The sequence below is a fragment of the Squalius cephalus genome (genome assembly GCF_949319135.1).
Source record: "Squalius cephalus genome assembly, chromosome: 12".
NCBI lineage: Eukaryota > Metazoa > Chordata > Actinopteri > Cypriniformes > Leuciscidae > Squalius > Squalius cephalus.
The window spans coordinates 6,670,830-6,690,478 of NC_137133.1; the positions used below are offsets into that span (position 1 = coordinate 6,670,830).

At 36.7% G+C, this 19,649-nt stretch overlaps 1 protein-coding gene across 6 annotated transcripts in view; it reads left to right on the forward strand.

Moving 5' to 3' along the window:
- Nucleotides 1–3,598: 3,598 nt before the first annotated feature.
- sipa1l1 (signal-induced proliferation-associated 1 like 1) overlaps nucleotides 3,599–19,649 on the forward strand; it is a 98,821-nt gene continuing 82,770 nt past the window's right edge. For 3 of the 6 annotated variants that reach the window (XM_079887651.1, XM_079887649.1, XM_079887652.1), the window contains exon 1: nucleotides 3,599–3,952. The gene's annotated coding sequence lies outside the window, so the exon portion shown is untranslated. The remainder of the gene's footprint in view (nucleotides 3,953–19,649) is intronic. The other 3 variants (XM_079887647.1, XM_079887650.1, XM_079887648.1) reach the window with 1 other exon arrangement.

A 19,649-nucleotide genomic window follows, 5' to 3' on the forward strand; every position in this document is an offset into this window, starting at 1 on the left:
TTGTGTGCAGAGGACACATTTGTAAGGCTATTTAGTAAATCTATTTAGGTGTCACAGTGTGTTCTCACAGATGACTCCATGTGTCATCTCTAAGAGAGAGCCAAGTAAGAGCTCTGCATGAGGGACACAAACACATGATGAAGTATAAAAAATGAAGGATAACATATGATGGTTATCATGTAAGAACTGCCAAAGTCGGGAGATTACATGAGGACACATTTGGCTCACGTTTTTTTGCTTTAATCCAGCTATTGTCATTAGTCTCACTTTTGAGTTAAACAAGATTTCATCTTTTTTTTCCCTCATCTTCATTGTCAGCATTCAGAGTTTTGGAATCCGGGATCAAGCTGATTACGAAAGAGGAGAAAAACAGCCCTTAGCTCCGCTCAGTTTTCCTTTCCTAGATAATCCTGTCATGCCATAACCAAACACTTCCATGCAATTGGCTCATTTAATCATTGATCTGCTCATAACAAAAACTTGCATTGAGTGAAATCAACCAATGTGTCCTTAGGATAGACGAGAGGAGAGAGAGAGAAACGAGATGTGCTTTAGTATTATTTTTGGGGTGCGTACGCATGCAGCGGGGGCGTTTGGTGAGGAAAGGGGGGGGGGGGGGTCCAGCTTCAGGACACTTCTGCTAAGCACTGTGTTGTCATCCTCCCACCTCGCCACACTGTGCTTTCACACCAGAGTGAGTCACGCTGGCTCTCTGAGCTCTGGAGGTGCGCAATGTGGAATGCTAAGCACCCTGAGAGAACTTCACAGAATTCAGACTCTTTCTACTCTGGCTTCTCATCTCTCCTTTGTACCTGCTTGGAGATGTTGAAAAATGCTGAGAGAAAGCTGCTTGATCTTTGTTTCCATATGCAGAACTGAATGTACATTTGGTTTTGTCTTGGTTACTGTTTTAGGCTGATCACTATCTATCTATCTATCTATCTATCTATCTATCTATCTATCTATCTATCTATCTATCTATCTATCTATCTATCTATCTATCTATCTATCTATCTATCTATCTATCTATCTATCCATCCATCCATCCATCCATCCATCCATCCATCCATCCATCCATCCATCCATCCATCCATCCATCCATCCATCCATCCATCCATATGCAGAACTACATATGCATTTAGTGTTGTCTTGGTTTACCTTAATGTTTTAGGCTGATTATCAATTAATCTATCTATCTATCAGTCCATCCATCTAACACACACACACACACACACACACACACATTTAATTGATATAATATTCTGTATATATATATATATATATTAGGGCTGTCAAACGATTAATCGCGATTAATCGCATCCAAAATAAAAGTTTGTGTTTACATAATATATGTGTGTGTATGGAGTATAATTATTTTCTATATATAAATACACACACATGCATGTATATTTAAGAATAATGTGTTATTTATATATAAAATATTTATATATAATATAAATTATATATAATATAAATATATATATACACAGTATATACATGCAAATATTTCTTAAATATATACATGCATGTGTGTGTATTTATATATAGAAAATAATTATACACCGTCCACACACATATATTATGTAAAAACAAACTTTTATTTTGGATGCGATTAATCACGATTAATCGTTTGACAGCCCTAATATATATATATATATATATATATATATATATATGTGTGTGTGTGTGTGTGTGTGTGTGTGTGTGTAATTTTCATATTATTTATTATGAAAATGTATTTATTTCGACATAATCTAAACATATTATAGGAGTCATCTGTGAAGCAGTCAGGGAAGGGCCTTAGGATATTGATTCAGGCAGCAAGAAAAACATTCAGCATGCGTATCTCCACATTCATACCACACACTGTATTGTGTGCACTGTGCACCTATGAAAAGATAATTATGATTTCTTAATGAGATTGCATTCATCAACTTGCATTAGGACTTATTAATGCTTCTCTGAGGGAAATACTAATAAAGTCTTGGAACGCATTGTGAATATAACTGACTGCCATTAATCTCTCTCAGCGGGCATTTGGTAATTACTTTGCTGATTCCATCAATATAACAACAAAAATATGAACAATAGCAACATGGGCTAGCTTAATTGTATGCTAAATTATGTTAATCGCTTAGACTAACTAGTGCATCAGCCATTTTGAAGGCCTCACACGCTCTCTGCTCTGTTCTTCTCATTGGGCCACACAAAGACCCTGTGTGCTCAGCAACAACTTGTCACCTTTCTGCATGTCATTCTGTATTAGTGTATCACTGCATCGCTTGAGTGGAACTAAATGAATGGGACCATTCTTCCTGTTTCCCTGGCATCCTTGACAAGACATTCCTATGTGAGGTCACACATGCAATTGTGTGGTCAACATGTAGGGGGCGTCAAGTATTGATCACTCAAACAGGACAAAGGCATTCCTAAATAATTTAGAAGGAATGGTCGGATGTTAACAACCTGGTTGACGTGATGAATTCACAGATGATAATCTTTTTAATTATTAAAAAGATCATGTTGTTTATAAATAGTTTTTTTTTTCTTAAAGAATCTGTCACTCACTTTAAATAGATTAACCTCCACATGCGCTCAATAAGGACATTTTTTTTTTGGATTATATGTGCACTTTATTTTACTTGGATTAAAACATCTTCTGTCAAATATGGACAGTGAGTTCTGCAGTGTAGCTTGACTAAAATCTGCATTACAGTGTTTATATTACTTTTTTTTTTTTACCAAAATTAAGTAATTTTCATGAGGAACTGCAAACAAGTTGTCGGGGCAACAAACTACATATTTTAATGATGAAATCTGTTTACTTACAATCCTCTGCAGTTCAATTTGATGTGATAACTCAATTTTCTTTAGGAATAGTTATGAGACACACAAGTTAAAATGCAGCGTGAGTTGGAACTATATTCACATGAAATCCCACGCAAAACTGTCACTTTTACAGTACCAGTAATTATTTTCTTATTTATTTAGTTACATTTAAGCATGCACCTTGTTTTATTTACACGACATATGCTACTATATGTCCAGTTATCAAATGTAAAAATAATCATCAGCATTTGACACCAATTTTTCAAGGCTTCAGTGTCATCTTAAAATGTATAAACTAAAACTGCCAGAGCATTTCAGTTTGTGTAAAACGTAATGTGAAATGGGTTATAGCCTATTCAGACAATAAAAATGTGATTGTGAAAATAACTTGGGATGGTATTGATTTTAGTTGTTTTTCACAAACTACTTCCTGCAAGAGTTTAGTTTATCAAGCACGACTGGCTACAAATAGGCCTATGAAATAAACATGAGACGTTTTTTGCAAATGAGGTAAAACACTAAGGCTACTGTTCGTACTATTAATCAAGGTGTTAATCATTATGCTTAGAATTAACCATGCCACAAATGCTACCCAACTAACTCGACACAGATTAAGTAATGCACACATTGGAGAGGTCAACCCTACTCGTCAAAGACAACAGAATACCAGTCGCGTGATAACCGTGCCGCACATAAATTGTGCTGTTGCTAGGGCAACGCTGTCCGTAGGGGGCCCATTCCCACAGACACAAATCACGCTCCTCTCTCTTCTCAGCTATCGCGAGATTCCTGCAAGCGAAGCGTAGCAGCAGATCGCAGTGACCTCATCAGCAGCTGCAGCGTGAGGCGGAGCAGCAACTTTTGTATGAACTTCGAAGTTGAATAATTGTGAACGAGACGTCTAGCTGGGGCCAACGGTGCTGCTGCTGGAGTAGATACAACAATACGCTGCAAAATCTCCCGCGTCAAACGGGAAAACAGCAGGAATAACGGCTGCACACAGACTGCACTTCGCTGGCGATTATTACGAGGCGGAGAGCAGAAGCTTGTGTCGGACTTTTATCGGAAGGTTTCGTGGGAGAAGAGACCGCACGAGAGCAGCGCGAGGTGGAGAGGGAAGAAGGTGAGTTCATAACACGTCTGTGATTTAACTGTCCATGCCAACTCCCAACAGTGCTTATGTGTTTGTAAAGGGGGCCACGGATGTGTTTTTTCGGAGGAATGCTCCCCTGTAATCTCTAAAATGCCCGCGTTTATCCCTCGAGCGAGTTGCGACGGTTAACGGATGATCTCTGCTCCTCACCTGATTATCAGAGGAAAACCAGAATCGATCTGAAAGTTGCAGTTAAGGCGATCATATTTTGATAGATGAGGATGAAAGCAGGCAGAATGGAAATATATACATCATGTCGTCCGCTGTGTCGTGATTATTTGGTCTCAATTTGATAAACAAGACGATGTAAGGTAAAGGTCTTAACTCTTAATTCTTAATTATTGGTCTCAACTCCAGATGTGAGAAGAACAGGACCAGTGACAGACGAACATCTTCTTAAACATGGATTGTGTGTGTCACATGCACATATAAGTTAATCATTACCGAGAATTTAATCAAATGGATCGCAACTTATGAAAAGACTTGATTCTGACTCCTTAAATCAGAGGTTGCGTGAAGGTTGAAGGATATACTTTGTAAAACTTGAATCCATACAAATGAGCACGTGTGTTTCAGTTAATATCATCCTGTAAATGTCAGGGCATTTTAAAATGTGATTTCCTGGCATGTATAAAGTCATATAAATTAATACAAGTTTCAGTAATATCATTTTTTCCCTAGTCATGCCAATTTCCATTTTTTCAGGTAGGCTAGAAAACTTTTTTTTCCCCTGTATGGAATTCATTTAAAAAAATCCTTATACATTAATCACTGGAAATGTTATGCACATTAATTGGTCAAAAAGAGTAGGAGCCTTCCCTAATATATAAATAATTTTGAGCACATATGCTGTCTCTCAAAAAACTAGTAAGCTGCCTATCTAGAGCATCATTTTGTACATGACAGGCTCTTTCCAGACACTAATATCTATATAATCTGCTGCATTAACTGCGAATCATATCAGGTGTCCAACCGGAAGAGTCATTGGGCTGTAGATCACATCGCATTTATTATGCATAACATTTTTGTCAAGTCAAAATTGTGAGGTCTGTTGTTGTAGGTTGACTAATGGCCCTTCCTTCAGTTTTCTCCCTGTAAGGGCTTCACTGATTTGTCATTTGCATGTCTTTTCTTCATTGTGTGGGTGGTGTGTGCTCACTGTGTATTGGCCGGGCTCTAAATGCAGTTCATGTGGGGGTGGATTTGAAGAGCTGGTCTCTGATTGAAGTGCTTTCTGACATTCCCTTTTTAACTTTAAATATATGGAAGATGCAGACCATCACAAGATCTTAAAAAATGATCAAGGAAGAATTTTGCATGGGATCATAACGTCCCAGAGATGTTGATGTTACCGTGTCCTTTGACAGAAGTGCCAATTTGTTTAGTCTTGAGTCAATCTGACCACCTTCAGACTTGCACTTTGTTTTTGCTAGATCACCCATGGAACAGCACAGATCCCATAATTCCTTTTTAATATATACTCCTAAAATAATATATTCCTAAACAATAACATATTACATATCTTTAGATGTAAAAACGCTGCATTTATGAGTTTGAGTTTATGATTTTGATAAAGTCAGTAGCAAGCAGATATTGCCCTGCTGTGTGAAACTTAGTTAGATTTAATGTTTTCTTCCCCCAGCCTCTATCTAAGAATGCCAAGGATGCAGTTATCTGCAGGCAGTGTCGCATTTCCAATATTAAGTAGCCTATTGAAAGGGAGTGTGTAGGTGGACACGCACATGTTGTGAAACATGTAGAAAAGGAAATGTGCAAGGGGAAAAAAGACGCCTGGGTGGATGATTGGCAGCAGAGGGATTATCAAGAGTTTTTCACATGCAGAGTGCTCCAGATTCTATAGATCCCGATTAGATTAAGGTTTTTATCATTGCCACAGGCTTAACAAATTATGTGCAAGTTTGTGCATTTAACAGCTTCACCTGTTGCTCTCTATATGCCGTTGCTATGGAAGTTTGGTTAATCATGTCTGTTGTTAGGTTATGTAAGTATATTTTTCAAGATTTAGCAGGAGACAACCTCCGAATCTAACTCTGTAACAGGTCTGTACTCTGCATCAGATGTAATTCATCAGATAGTATCTACTTTTTAATGCTTATCATGTCCATTGGTATATACGTATGTAACTTTTACAGTGGCTCATCCCTGGGTTTGTCCAGTCTTATGGGCCGTTCACACAAAGGATGCTAACTATACCAATAATGATAAAGATATAGCCTAGATCTAAAAATCGTTCTAAATATAAAAGAATAGAAGAGTTCACAATACAACCAGCCTATAACGATTACGGCACAGAGAAACTATATCGCTGGAATCAATTTCAGAACGATTTTTTTCCAGATGATGAATGATGAACACATTGACAGCCAATCAGAATCCATTCTGCTTTAACAAGCTCAAGCAATTAAAGCGGCAGAGGACAAATCTGCAGCGCGCGCTTACAATAAACAGAACGATATTGTCTGCTGGTGTGGACGCTGATATAGTTATCATTATAGTTATCTTTATAGTTATCATTCTGGGTGTGAACGGGCCTTTACATTATGGGTATTATTGAGCATGTTATTTAATTAGGGCTGTCAAAAGATTAATTGCGATTAATCACATCCAAAATAAAAGTTTGTGTTTGCATAATATATGTGTGTGTACTGTGTATAATTATTTTGTATATATAAATACACACACATGCATGTTGTATATATTTAAGAAAAATGTTGATTTTTGTATAATTTATATATATAAAAAATTATATTTATATATAATATAAATTATATATAAATATATACAGTATATGTATGCAAATATTTCTGTGTATTTATATATACAAAATAATTATACACAGTACACACACATATATTATGCAAACACAAACTTTTATTTTGGATGCGATTAATCGCGATTAATCTTTTGACAACCCTATATTTAATATTTAGTTTACACAATTTAAATTCTGTAGAAGACTTTTGTTCATATTTGTAATTCAAATGAATATGCGTTTAATTATTGTAATGTAATTCTTCATACATTGAAAGTCCACACAACCAAAATTTGCACAGCCACTTTATGAACCGATTTAATTAATTTTTTTTATTCACATATAAACCTATAAACTGCTCAATTCATACAATGTCTTTTTGATGTGTGAAAGTTTTGGTTGTGTGGACTTTCAGTGGATGGACAAAAATGATGAGTCAGTAATGTATCAAAATATCTTAATTTGTCTTGTCTTCTGTAGATATGGGTTAAGAACAGAATGAAGATGAGTAAATGGTTACAGATTTTTCATTGGAGAGCAGATTGAAATGAAATCCAAATAAGTGACCACAGGTGACAATGACAGAAGAATTGTGACTCGCAAACAAGGAAAGAAAATGACCTTTTCCCACCCATATTTCTATATTTAATCCAGAAAGTTCCACTGTTGCTGCATTAACCCCGAAATTAAGACCTACTCTTAAAAAGGTATCTCCCCCCTGTTGTGTAAATCAGCCACTGGTGGTTTCAACCAGTACTAATTTCCAGCATATTGTTCTGCCACCTCATTTAATCTCCCATCATCCTGGAAGCAGCAGCTGTTGATGCTGATCTGATGAATGGCAAAGAAACAGTTGAAGGTTCAGAATGTATCTGCATTATCGCTGATATTCCCACCAACTGTCTCGCCATCTGCCTAACAACGCTTGTGTTTCGTGCTGGAGAGGAGAGATTTTCAGCCTCTTGCGATAGAGAGGATGGGTGTTAACATGGCACCCAAATGCTGAAATTAGTATTGAAGGCGCCCATCTTACTTTTGGACTCAATAATTACAGTCCTGTCTCCTCTACCACTTTGGGCTCCATCTTAATGCAGGCTGTAGCCTCAGATTTATGCAGCCATTAGTCATGAAGACAGTCTGTTGAAAATTGGAGGTGAGAAATGAGAGCTGAGGAATTTTCGATGCAGGATTCTTATTATGTTTTTGATTCATGCAGTTTATTAGTGACTCTCAGTATTGAGGCTTTTTGAAGTGTTGTTTTTCTTTTCTTTTAAAAATAAACCAAAAACCTAATGCCTTATGTCTTTAGTGTAATTGGCAGACCGGAACCTTTAGTCAGGATTGCGTGGATGCGTTATCAGTACACAGTGGTGATTCACCTTTCTATGAAAGCGTTTATGATGGTAGATTTTTAGAGACAATGTCTTGAACAAACATCTTTAGGAGCATCTCTTCTCCACTTTCATGATGAAATCACTGCATTTAATAAATGGAAGCATGTCAGTGTCATATTTTCCCAGCCTTCCATGATTCTTTTTGATCTATTTAAAAACCTAATCGCATTTTGAACACAGTGTCTTTTGGAGCACGTTATTTGTACAGCATCCACTTCCCTTAGTCATAATGCGGTATCCTAGTAACAGCTTTGCGGTTTGGCTTATTGGTCAGCTAGTTTAACTATTCTTCGGAATCTGTTGTAATGAAGTGGAATGTGCTCAGGCAGGTCTTCCTATGCATTACATTCATCTCTGTGTGGCTTACATCCACACTGTAATAGTTTTGAAAACCATTAAAGGAGAACTCCGGTCAATTTTAACATTGAGCTCATTTTTTTGTTAATTTGGAGTGCTGTCAGTACAGAGAACAACGACAAAAATCGGTGTTGCCTACACCGTGTTATCCTCTTTTTTAAAATTTGCACCCTGTTGACTTCAATGGGGCAAGTTTTAAACTTGGTTTTAGCCTCTTAACATCCTTGATGTGTCATTACAAGTGCACAGGCCATGTGAGTGATTCCTTCAGAGTGAACACGGTGAATCTGACTGCAGTAGATGTGAAAGATATGAATAAAAATGAAGTTAATTCAGCCAGCGCACATACCTGTATTTATTTCCTGTTTTCGGTCGAAGTCCACAGTAGTCGATTGTCGAGTTCACGCGCGTGATCATAGGTAACTAACTAACTGCGCGAACTCGACAATCGACTACTGTGGACTTCGACCGAAAACAGGATGTAAATACAGGTATGTGCGCTGGCTGAATAAACATCATTTTTATTCATATCTTTCACATCTACTGCAGTCAGATTCACCGTGTTCACTCTGAAGGAATCACTCACATTGGCTGTGCACTTGTAATGACACATCAAGGATGTTAAGAGGCTAAAAGCAGGTTTAAAACTTGCCCCATTGAAGTCAACAGGGTGCAAATTTTAAAAAGAGGATAACACGGTGTAGGCAACACCTATTTTTGTTGTTGTTCTCTGTACTGACAGCACTCCAAATTTACAAAAAAAATGTTATATTCGTATATCGTATATTCACGAATGACATAATCAGTCACTGGCTGCAGACTAACTAAGAGAGTGGATGCATAAGCCATAACAGAACATTCATTGATAAGGATTTGATGGCAGTGTAGCGTTCCAAATGTTTAAAATCGTGTGTAGTTGAAATTAGTAAAACCATTATTTTATATTGTTACATTATGCAACATGAATACAATTAGTGATATTTTATGCAGTTTAAAATAAACAGGGTGAGGCAGTTTAATTAAGAGCCTTATTATATACTGAATGGTACCCACTTCTTGTTGTTTACTACCTGTTTTGCTGCTTTTCCTAAAGCCAGTTGGGTTCTGCAGCATATCCGGGTTCAATTGTAAGCAGGGAGAAGTGGATCTTTGGAGCTTGGCCTGTTTTTTTTTTAAATTTAAAAAAAATAATTAGTTTAAATTTTATTTTTAATCCCAGATTCGGATGTTTGGACCCTAGAAAAATGTATACAAACTGTACCACCAGGACAGGAGTGCAACAGCTTGTCAATGGGGTGCAACTGCATGTTTTTTCTTTTTCTGGCTGTGTGTATATTTTAGGGATGTGCACGAATATTCGAATTTTCGAATATTCGATCTGTAATTATTATTCGAAAAATGAAATACTATTCGAATTTTATCGAATTTATGAAGCCGTAAATAATTTGCGGGTCGTAAATGCAGTGAATCCCTGATGAATCCCAAGCACTAACTCGCAGTTATAATTAAATGCACTGGGTGGCACTGTGGCGCGTGTTTAACAAGTTGTTTGTATTTGATCATAATGTTGTCGTCTGCCTCGCGAAGTTTGGAATTACTAGTCGAAAATGAGGTTACTAAATGATTTTACAAAATGGAATTACTTTTGATCAAATTAATTAATTAATCTGGAGTTATAATATCATCACCACAATGACAAATCACATGAAATCCAAACAGCAGTCGACTGAGGAAAAACAGCTGTTCATCACTGCATCACGACTGCAGGTAAGCGCAGCTGTAGTGCGAGTGATCCGAGATGATAACTTATTTAGCTAAATGATTTTGAGACATATTCTTCCTTTAAGTTTTCTTTGAGAGAGGTTTAAGAACAGAAAACGCAAAGTGCTGTTAGAAACTTAGAACTAGAACACCGTTATCTTTGTTTCACTGAAACGTCTGTCAGTGCAGCGCGTTTTCTCGAGCATAATTGCTGGCGGCGCCCCTTCATGTGGATATTATTGTTTTTCTCAACATAAACGTGAAACAATATAAACACGATAATCATATGCTGACTCGAGTATATGTGTAACGTTCTGTACGATAACTGGCGCAATCTGCTACTCTGCTTAATTAGGCGTTTTTTTCCCTTCGCACTGAGCTTATATCCTTTTGTTCTTTATATTTTTTTGTTTACACATAGGCCTACTGTTTAATGTTTTCAATTAAAAGAAAACTTTAACATATTATAAGATTGTTGTGTATATTGCGAGCTTGTTGTGTATATTGCCTAATGGTAAGCTTCTTCAGTGGTGACAAAAAAAAAAATACCTTAAAAAATAACACCTTTTTCGTTAAACTCATTTAAATAAAGGAATATTCGAATATTCGAATTTTATGAGCCCGAATATTCGAATGCAATATTTTTGAAAAATGCCCATCCCTAGTATATTTATGAGTCCTGATCAGGGAAACAATGATGGCAGACTCTGTTGACCTCACCTTGCAGCAGTTTTTTTTCTTCTTCACAAAATAGATGCAGGTCCGCTTGTGTTTTAATTTGATTTAGGTTACTAGGATTTACTTAAGAACTCATTCTCACACCATCACGCAAGCTTATTTTATTTAGTGGTAATCTGCTTATAATGATCTCCAGCCTATTGTGATATTGTTACTGCCCACTTTCAGCTGTAGTGTTTATGTTAATGATAAATCTGTACTGGATTTGCACCCGGGCTAAGTGATTTTGTGGTTAAAGATGTAGCTGTGCTAATAGACTTATAAACTTTTTGTTGCCAGCAGTCTATTTTCAGTGCTTTTTCTTGTTCGTTGTGTGTGTGTGTGTGTGGACATTGCTCTTTATCTTTGATATGCTGATATCAGCAGAACTTCTGGCTGACCCGGTGAGCTCTTCCTGGCTCTCTTGAAGTGAATGTATTGCCAGGAAACGGAATATCTCCATGTGAAATCAATTCAATGTCATATGTTACACTGCTTTCGTGGCAGTCTGGTAGCAACATGGCTTTCTTTAGCGAAAACTGTCACAGGTTAGAGAGCCATTGTTTGAATTAAAATATGCCAAGTCTTCCATATACATTTTTAAAGGATAAAAATGTAATTGAATTACAGACTCTCTAGACATTACAAGGTTTTAAGAAGCACTATATGTAAAAATTAGTTAAAGGTTTTGTGAAGGGTGAATAATAATATATATTTAAATATACTTTAACCTACACTGTTAATTATTTGACTGTAAATTTACAGTAAATTACTTGCTACCAGTTGCATGACTTTCACAGTTTTTACAGTAAATAATTGAAATGACAGCTGAATACTGTGACTTCACAGTAATTATGCCGTCGTATTACTGTGATTTAGCAGAAAGCTGCTGTAGAACAGTGGTTTAACTTTTATTTTTTAGAAGAAAAATACAATTTAATAACAGGAATGAACACTGGGTAACAGGAATGAACACTGGGTAACATGAATGTGTGTCAATATGTGTGTGAATGTGTTTACTATGTGATAATGGTACTTGAAAAATACAATTTAATAACAGGAATAATGAACAAACACACAAAAAGTATTCTTGTCGCATCATAGCAATAAGGTTGCACCACTGTAGTCACATGGACTATTTTAACTATGTTTTTACTACCTTTCTGGGGCTTGAAAGTGGTTATAACATTGCAGTCTATAGGCAGGATCAGAAAGCTCTCGGATTTCTTAAAATTATCTTAATTTGTGTTGAACAAAATTCTTATGTGTTTGGAACATCATGAGGGAGTGTAATTAATGATGACATAATTTTCATTTTTGCGTGAACTAACCTTTTAATAGCTTCAGTAAACATCTTACTGCATAACTACATCTAGCTTAACACAGAGACAGTGTTTCGTTAGTCCGTTCTGAAGTTGGAACACAGCTTACATTAGATTGACATCCATTCAAAGTCAGTGAGCTTCCTGATCAGTGTACAGACTTGCTGGTTTATGTGTCCTTTTTGCCTCTTTGATTTTGTACCTGTCTCTGGGTTGATGCCCAAGAAGCACCCATAAACAAAAAGACACAGAAGAAAGCTGTTAGTTTAATTCAAGTGGGATGAAAAATGTGTCAGTACCCAGTCACCACCTTCAGTGGGTCACTGCTGTTATAGTAAAGAGCAAAACTAAAGTTAGTGATTTAGTTAAACAGCAAACATTTAAATAACAGCAACTGAAAATCATTTCCATCACAAACACAGTCAAGAATAGACCTGCAACAAAGTAGAGGTGTGTGATTTACCCAGGCAAAGCATTTGCATACAACAATTTACATCATTTACATCGTTTGCAGAGGATGGAGTACGAGCCCTGCATGTCCATCTCCCTATGGCTGTTTCTGCTTGTACTCTTCCTCCTAGAATTATTACCCGTTCACAGACAAAATGGCTCCTAATATCTCCAGATGTCGACCTGTTTTTACAGTAGAATAGCACAGCTAACGAAGCTTCACTAATTCAGTGATAAACACATTTAATTTCCTATATCTTTTTCACAATAAAAGCATCCAGCTGTTTTGTAACGCACTTCATTTTTGTGTTGACGAGACAGACAACGCCTGTTCCGTTTCACACACACAGCAGAGGAGAAAATTATGAAGAAGCCCAGTTAACGTTACTAATTTGAGATTCATTTATTCCACCTTTGCCCAAATCCACAACACTATAATTTATCTAGTTGATAATAACTGTCATAATACCCACATTAAGGCCACAGCTTACCATATAACTTTATTTCCCGGTGGTCACCTTAGAAAAATGATGTGGGAAAAGAGAGAACGCTGTTAGAGTAACTAAGAAAAGCATTAAGCAAAGCTAAAGTTAAATTCTCGACGGTGTAGCCAACGTGACGTCTCACATTTACTAACTTTTGTACGGTACAATTAACACTACAACCAACATCTGTTCATTCAAATTTGTGCGTTCAAACCTAGACGCGAGTCTGCTCCAGCTAAGTTACAAAAACATGACAACAGAACCTACAACTAACGCTAATTTGGTTAATACTTTTAAATAACATGCACTATCATATAAAAAACAGTCATCAAATTGACAAAGTTTGACATTTAAACACTTACCGCTGAATCCATTGAATGAGACCACGGAGGAGATCAGAGAGCTCAGATGATGCAGTTGCTGCACGAAAAAGGTGGAATTCACAGTAGTTTCTTGTAGGGCTGGGTAAAAAAATATAGATTTCTCGATTTGAATCGATTCTCATTTTTACGAACCGATATCGATTCTTAAATCCCAAGAATCGATTAGGCTAGTCATCCTATTTTCAGTTGATGAATGAATGGAACATTGTAGCGTGCATCCCATCAAATAAATCACAATAATCTTTGTGTTTTGTTACTATTGATATGAAACAAAGCCTCAGATTTCAAATTACGTCCATTTTCTTACAAAATTCAAAAACATAAATACTGTTTTGGTGCTGTGGCGTGAGATCGCTCTGGCTCAGCTCAAGAGAAGCAGGAGCGCGGAGCGCACATGATCTTCTCTTCCGCCTTAATAATACCAGTTCCAGTGTGAAATAAACATGAATGAGCATCTGAAAGTGTGTTAAAAGATAGAGTACAACTTATCGAAATCCGTATCATGTCACATGGAATCGCTCAGTGTTTCAACCGTGGAAAGATGTCAGTAAAACAGCTTGTAAACAATGTCATGTAACGTCACATTTATCTCAGAAAAACCATATACTCGTTAGTCAGCTAGAAAAGTTAACTCTAGAGAGGAGTATTTTGCTAAATATATGCACCATATTACATATTTATTATAATTTTTAATGTTCTTCAATATTTAATGCATGTTTGAATAAATCTGGCAAGTTTTTATGACAGCCACCATTTAAATGTTTATATTTCATATAATTTAATTATTATGAAAATAAATAAAAGTGTTTAAAAAAGTTTAAGTGTTTGTATACAAATCAGTTATTTTTTACCTTCAATATTATAGTAGTCTAATGAAGCTTAGTAGGCTGCAACTGACTCCCATGGCTTACAGCATTAAGAGATTTGTTTTCCTTGAGAAAATTTGCCATGTATTATACCTGATATCCAAAATAATCAATATTGAATCGAATCGAATCGGAATCGAATCGAATTGTAAAATTTGTGTCAATACCCAGCCCTAGTTTCTTGTAAGAGCCCCACATTATTTTCACAGTATAAGTCTAAATACGGTATTATATTGTGAAATATCACAGTTAAAGCCTGTGAAGTGGTAATAATGTAATTTACTGTGAAATATTACAGGTATATCTTGTGAAATCCTGGAAATATTTTACAGTGTAGGGCTGGCCCTTGCTAAAGATTTTTCTAGTCACACGTTTATATATATTTTTACACGGTGTTAAGCCGCAAACCGATTACATCACTTGTCCACCGCGGCACAGCCCCCCCACCGTCATTTAAGATTTTTTAGTAATAAAAATAATTTAGTTCAGTTAGAGAACAGACACTTCTCTACAATTAAAAACTAAACGCGTCTTCTCAATTCAGCGTGAGCTGAACGAGAGTCGCAGGCAACAGGTCAGCAGCAAGAGTCAGATTTCATTTATCAGTATGGTGTATGCCGTCCTTATTCGTTTTGTTAATAAAGCCATCTTAGTTTTGTTAGTGTTATGTTATAGCCTAAGCGAGTTTGTCATTGTACTGTTTTGTTGTTGTTTTTCATTAAGAATAGTAATGAACCGACCATTCAAGCAATTGGCACCCCCAAATTGTTGCTAATTTGATTGAAAAAAGCGCGGCCATTCACAAGATAGTTTTAAAGCGAGGTGGAAAAGAGCCCCCAATGGCAATCTGATTTTCTGAAGTTTTTATTTTTGTTGCATTTGGAACCATTTTAAACCAGCAGGAAATATGCTGTGCTGTTTTTAAAAGGTGTGAGTATAGGGCCATGGGTGAGGCTGACGATGTGGAATGAGTGAGAGGGATCTGGACTCAATAGAGTTGAGGTCATCCATTTGAGTTTTATAGCAAAGGCCAGCAAACACAGGATTCAGGAACAATCAAATGTGTATGCCCCAGTACCCTCTGCATCCCCTACCACACTTTCGTGTGCGTGTGAATTTAAGTTCTCTGTGACTCAAAGCAAACATTGTCACCAGGAAGTGAAGGTTAATGATTATTTGGGTAAAGAGAAATGAAACGCTATGCATCTTTTTTTGTCAAACACATGTTAGTTCTAACTTGGACATGCTGTTTACAGATGTTCCCATATTGCTGAGAGCGAGATTGTAGGGTTTATACAGTGTTTTACCTGGGTTAGTCCAAATTTGAGCAGTTTACTGTATACTTTGGTTATTTTTATTAAGGGGTGGTGGTGGTTGTGGTTCAAAATAATTCCTTTGTTAATAATTCGTTACACAGAACTTTATTATATTAAATATTAATCAAAAATGCTTCACATCTTCACAAAATCCACACACCCAACCCAAAATCCACACATTCAACACCCTAAAAATGACATAACATTATTTATAATAAGTTTATTTGATTCACAGCTTAGGCTATATAGTGTTTTGACTTCGACAACCCAACTGCATTTTACCGCAAACTTGCGACTAACGTTAGTTAACTTACTAAAGAAGGCACAATCGCTTGTTTGCTAAGGGTCGGGTCGGGACTCCCAACATTAACACACTGACAATATTGTATTCCGAATATAAAATATTTTTTGATCTCGGATGATCTCGTTTTCGTGCACGGAGGGGTGTGTGTGTGTGTGAGTGACAGACGCGGAGGGAGAGCAGGGAAAGGAAATGCAGCTGAACGAATACGCTGCGTGTTTTAAATAGCGTTAAAAAAGATTAATGAATAACGAAACGCAATATGGGGCGGCCGATGTTGATTCTGTGGCGCACCACCACGAATTAGTCTATGTGTGGGAAACACTGCACTACAAGTAAAAACTGAACGGTGTCTGCTTAATAAATCCTGAGCTGAACGAGAGTCGCAGAACAGATCAGCAACAGGAGTCAGATTTAATTTATCACGAGAATGAGGAGCTGACGATGATGGTGGAGTATTTGGTGTCAATGCGAAATGTAAAAGCGCCTATATAAGCAAATTTGTCATTGCACTGCTTTGTTGTTGTGTTTTTCATTAGGAAAAATAGGCTAATGAGGCTAATTCAAGCAATCCGCCCCCAAATTGGCGCTGATTTGAAAGTGAAACTAAAATGCGCACGGTTTTACGTGTCAACGGGCACGGAGCGAGCAGAACAGAGTGAGCGTTTTCAGTTCATTCCTGGGCGATTCCACAGTTTCGGTCCACAAGGGGTGTAATGAACAATATAGATTGAATAATACCCAGTTGTTGTAATTTTTTTATTTTTAGTTCACTATTTTGTTAAAGATAGATGTAAGAAATAATAAAGTTACTTTTATCCCACTAAGCCTTGGCATTATCGTGTAATGAGACTTTATTTTATTTCCGTCCCCAGAAATTGCGGATGTCAGGGTAGGACATTCAGTGCATCTGGTTTTTCCTAAGTCATTTCTTTCATTTCCTTTAATAAAATCCTGAATTTTGGCGCATAACATTTATTTTGGTGTGTCTTCTACAAAATACTACTACTAACACTGAAAGTTGAATTCCCTTAATCCACCACGATGCAATGGAAACATTTACTAACGTTCGTTACACTTTCTGTCCAAGCAGTTACGCACGTTAAAATACGATTCTAAAGGAAGCGGAGATATAATTTTTCCATGTAATTCTATCAGTAGCATAACGATAAAACCATCTTGTGTGGGTTAAATTCTCATATGCGTTGCTACATGATAAATTGTTAATAAATCGGGATAAAACAGGGGCCGAGATTTTCTGTCAAAAAATCATAACGCTCGAACATTTTATTCTGACGCTGAATTTCCATCTCCTAATGTCTCAACGGTTCTCATGTCAGAAATAAGATTGTCTAGGTCACGGTCGCTCTGCGCGGGAGGAAGAGTTAAAAGGATTTCACGGATTTTGACGAATGTGGGTAAGTTTGTGGATTCTGTCCAAAATGTTACGAACGTTAAAATGATACGAACGTGGTAAACTTTGGTTAAGTAAACATTAAATAGGATCATTGTGGTGAGAAAGGATAAAAGAGTGTGCAAGTCGGATGATTGCGAGTGGTTTCGGACCGAAAGCGTCGTTCATCGTGAAAGAGCATGCATGAATGGTGGTTTTATACATTTTGACAGATTCTGCACATCTTGTTCGTAAATTAGACGGAAATTTTCAGTCTGTCCAACTTCCAACGTTGTTTTCTGCGTATTTTTGACTCAATAAGCTGTTCATGAAAGTCAACATCGTCAATGACATTTTTCTGTTTTTTTTTTTTTTTTTTTGATGATTTTTTTTTTCTGTCCAATGTTCATAAGAATATAGCTTTAGGCTGACGAAGTTAACATGTTAATAGTGCGTTAACACAATCTGTATGATCTTTAAATTTGATAGTATGATGACAGGTTATTTTAATGTGTTATGAACTTGTTCTATTCTTTGCCAGTTTTCATGAAATGGTATTATTTTGTGTTACAGAGGCAATCTTGCAGGATTGTTTAATTTTTTCCGTCCACGTTACACACGTTATAACTTAGCACACTTGTAGGAGTTCCTTTGTCTTCTACATTTGGCAAATAAATTTGAAAAATATACCTGTGGTATTTGTTAGTATTTTGCTGGCTTTCAGTTTATGAACATACCAGACTCAAAAATGCACCTTTAGGTTTATAGAACAGATAATATTAGATGGCTACCCTGCCTGCATGGAAGTCCTATTACCAGTTTTGTGAACCATACACAACGCATGACTCATAACTATACCAAATTAGGAACAAAGTAAAACATGAACTGGGATTCAACCAGAATTTTATTAAACTGAATTAGATTAAGTACACTTTCTGCTTGAACTTACATTGTTTTTCCGTCCATGTTACATACGTTAAATTTGACATCAACTCAACTTTGATCAAAGTTTACTAGTTTACCATTGCCAGATTTATCCTGCCTTTCACACAGCTGTACCCCAGGTTTTCTCAGGATGTTAACCTGAGGACAATGGCTTTCTCCATGAAGATTGATTTTGCAGGCTGTTGTCCTTGCAGTTGGCCCTAAACTGTGGAATCGCCCTCCTATGGAAAAACAGAGTGAGCGTTTTCAGTTCATTCCTATGGAAAAACGCTTGCACTGCTCCGCACTATTATGAATGCACGTGCTGATGTGCGCATTTTACTTTCGCCTTTAAATTAGCGATTTAAAAGCCCCTGCCGGTGATACCGGTATTACAGGTGTTGTCACACGATGATTAACCGGTGGGAAAATTTCCTCACTGTCACATCCCTACTTGTAAGTATGTCTTATTATTTGTAGTTGCGTTTTCTATAAACAGTTCTAATTATAAGTTGTATGTTGTTGAACTTGCTACGCTCGCCTGCTAGCCAACATTAGTGTTGATGTAGTGTTGTTAACTCTCGTTTTTATAAGGCTGTTCACCACCCCTTAGGAAAATTAACCATGTTTTTGTGATTGATTACTGTTTGTATTTATAGTTTTCTGTCAAATATCATTATTAAATGGTGGATAACAAGAAAAACATACCTCTCTGAAACGTCCTGTGAAATCCATGCTTGCAAAGTCTGTGCATGAAATCCGTTCTGGATGCTTCTCTTGTTTGTTAACATTGTCAGGGTCTGAATCGGGTTTTAAATTGCCACCATCCATTATATTTACACTCGGGAGAGACTGGGATAAAAAGGAGCTGTAATAATGTAAAACGTAATTTTTCACGTTTTACATTATTACAGCTCCTTTTTATCCCAGTCTCTCCCGAGTGTAAATATAATGGATGGTGGCAATTTAAAACCCGATTCAGACCCTGACAATGTTAACAAACAAGAGATGTGTGTATGTGTTTTTTTTTGTAACAATCAAGCATTTTCTAGAATAGGGCAATTCCGCACAAAACTGTCACATCCATAACACCAACACAATGCCATGGTATTTAGTTGGCGTTATGGATGTGACATTTTTGCGTGGAATTGCCCAATACCCCAAAAACAAAATCAAGACTTTGTAAAATGGCATAATTGGACCCCTTTAAGCATTTCCTCTGGTA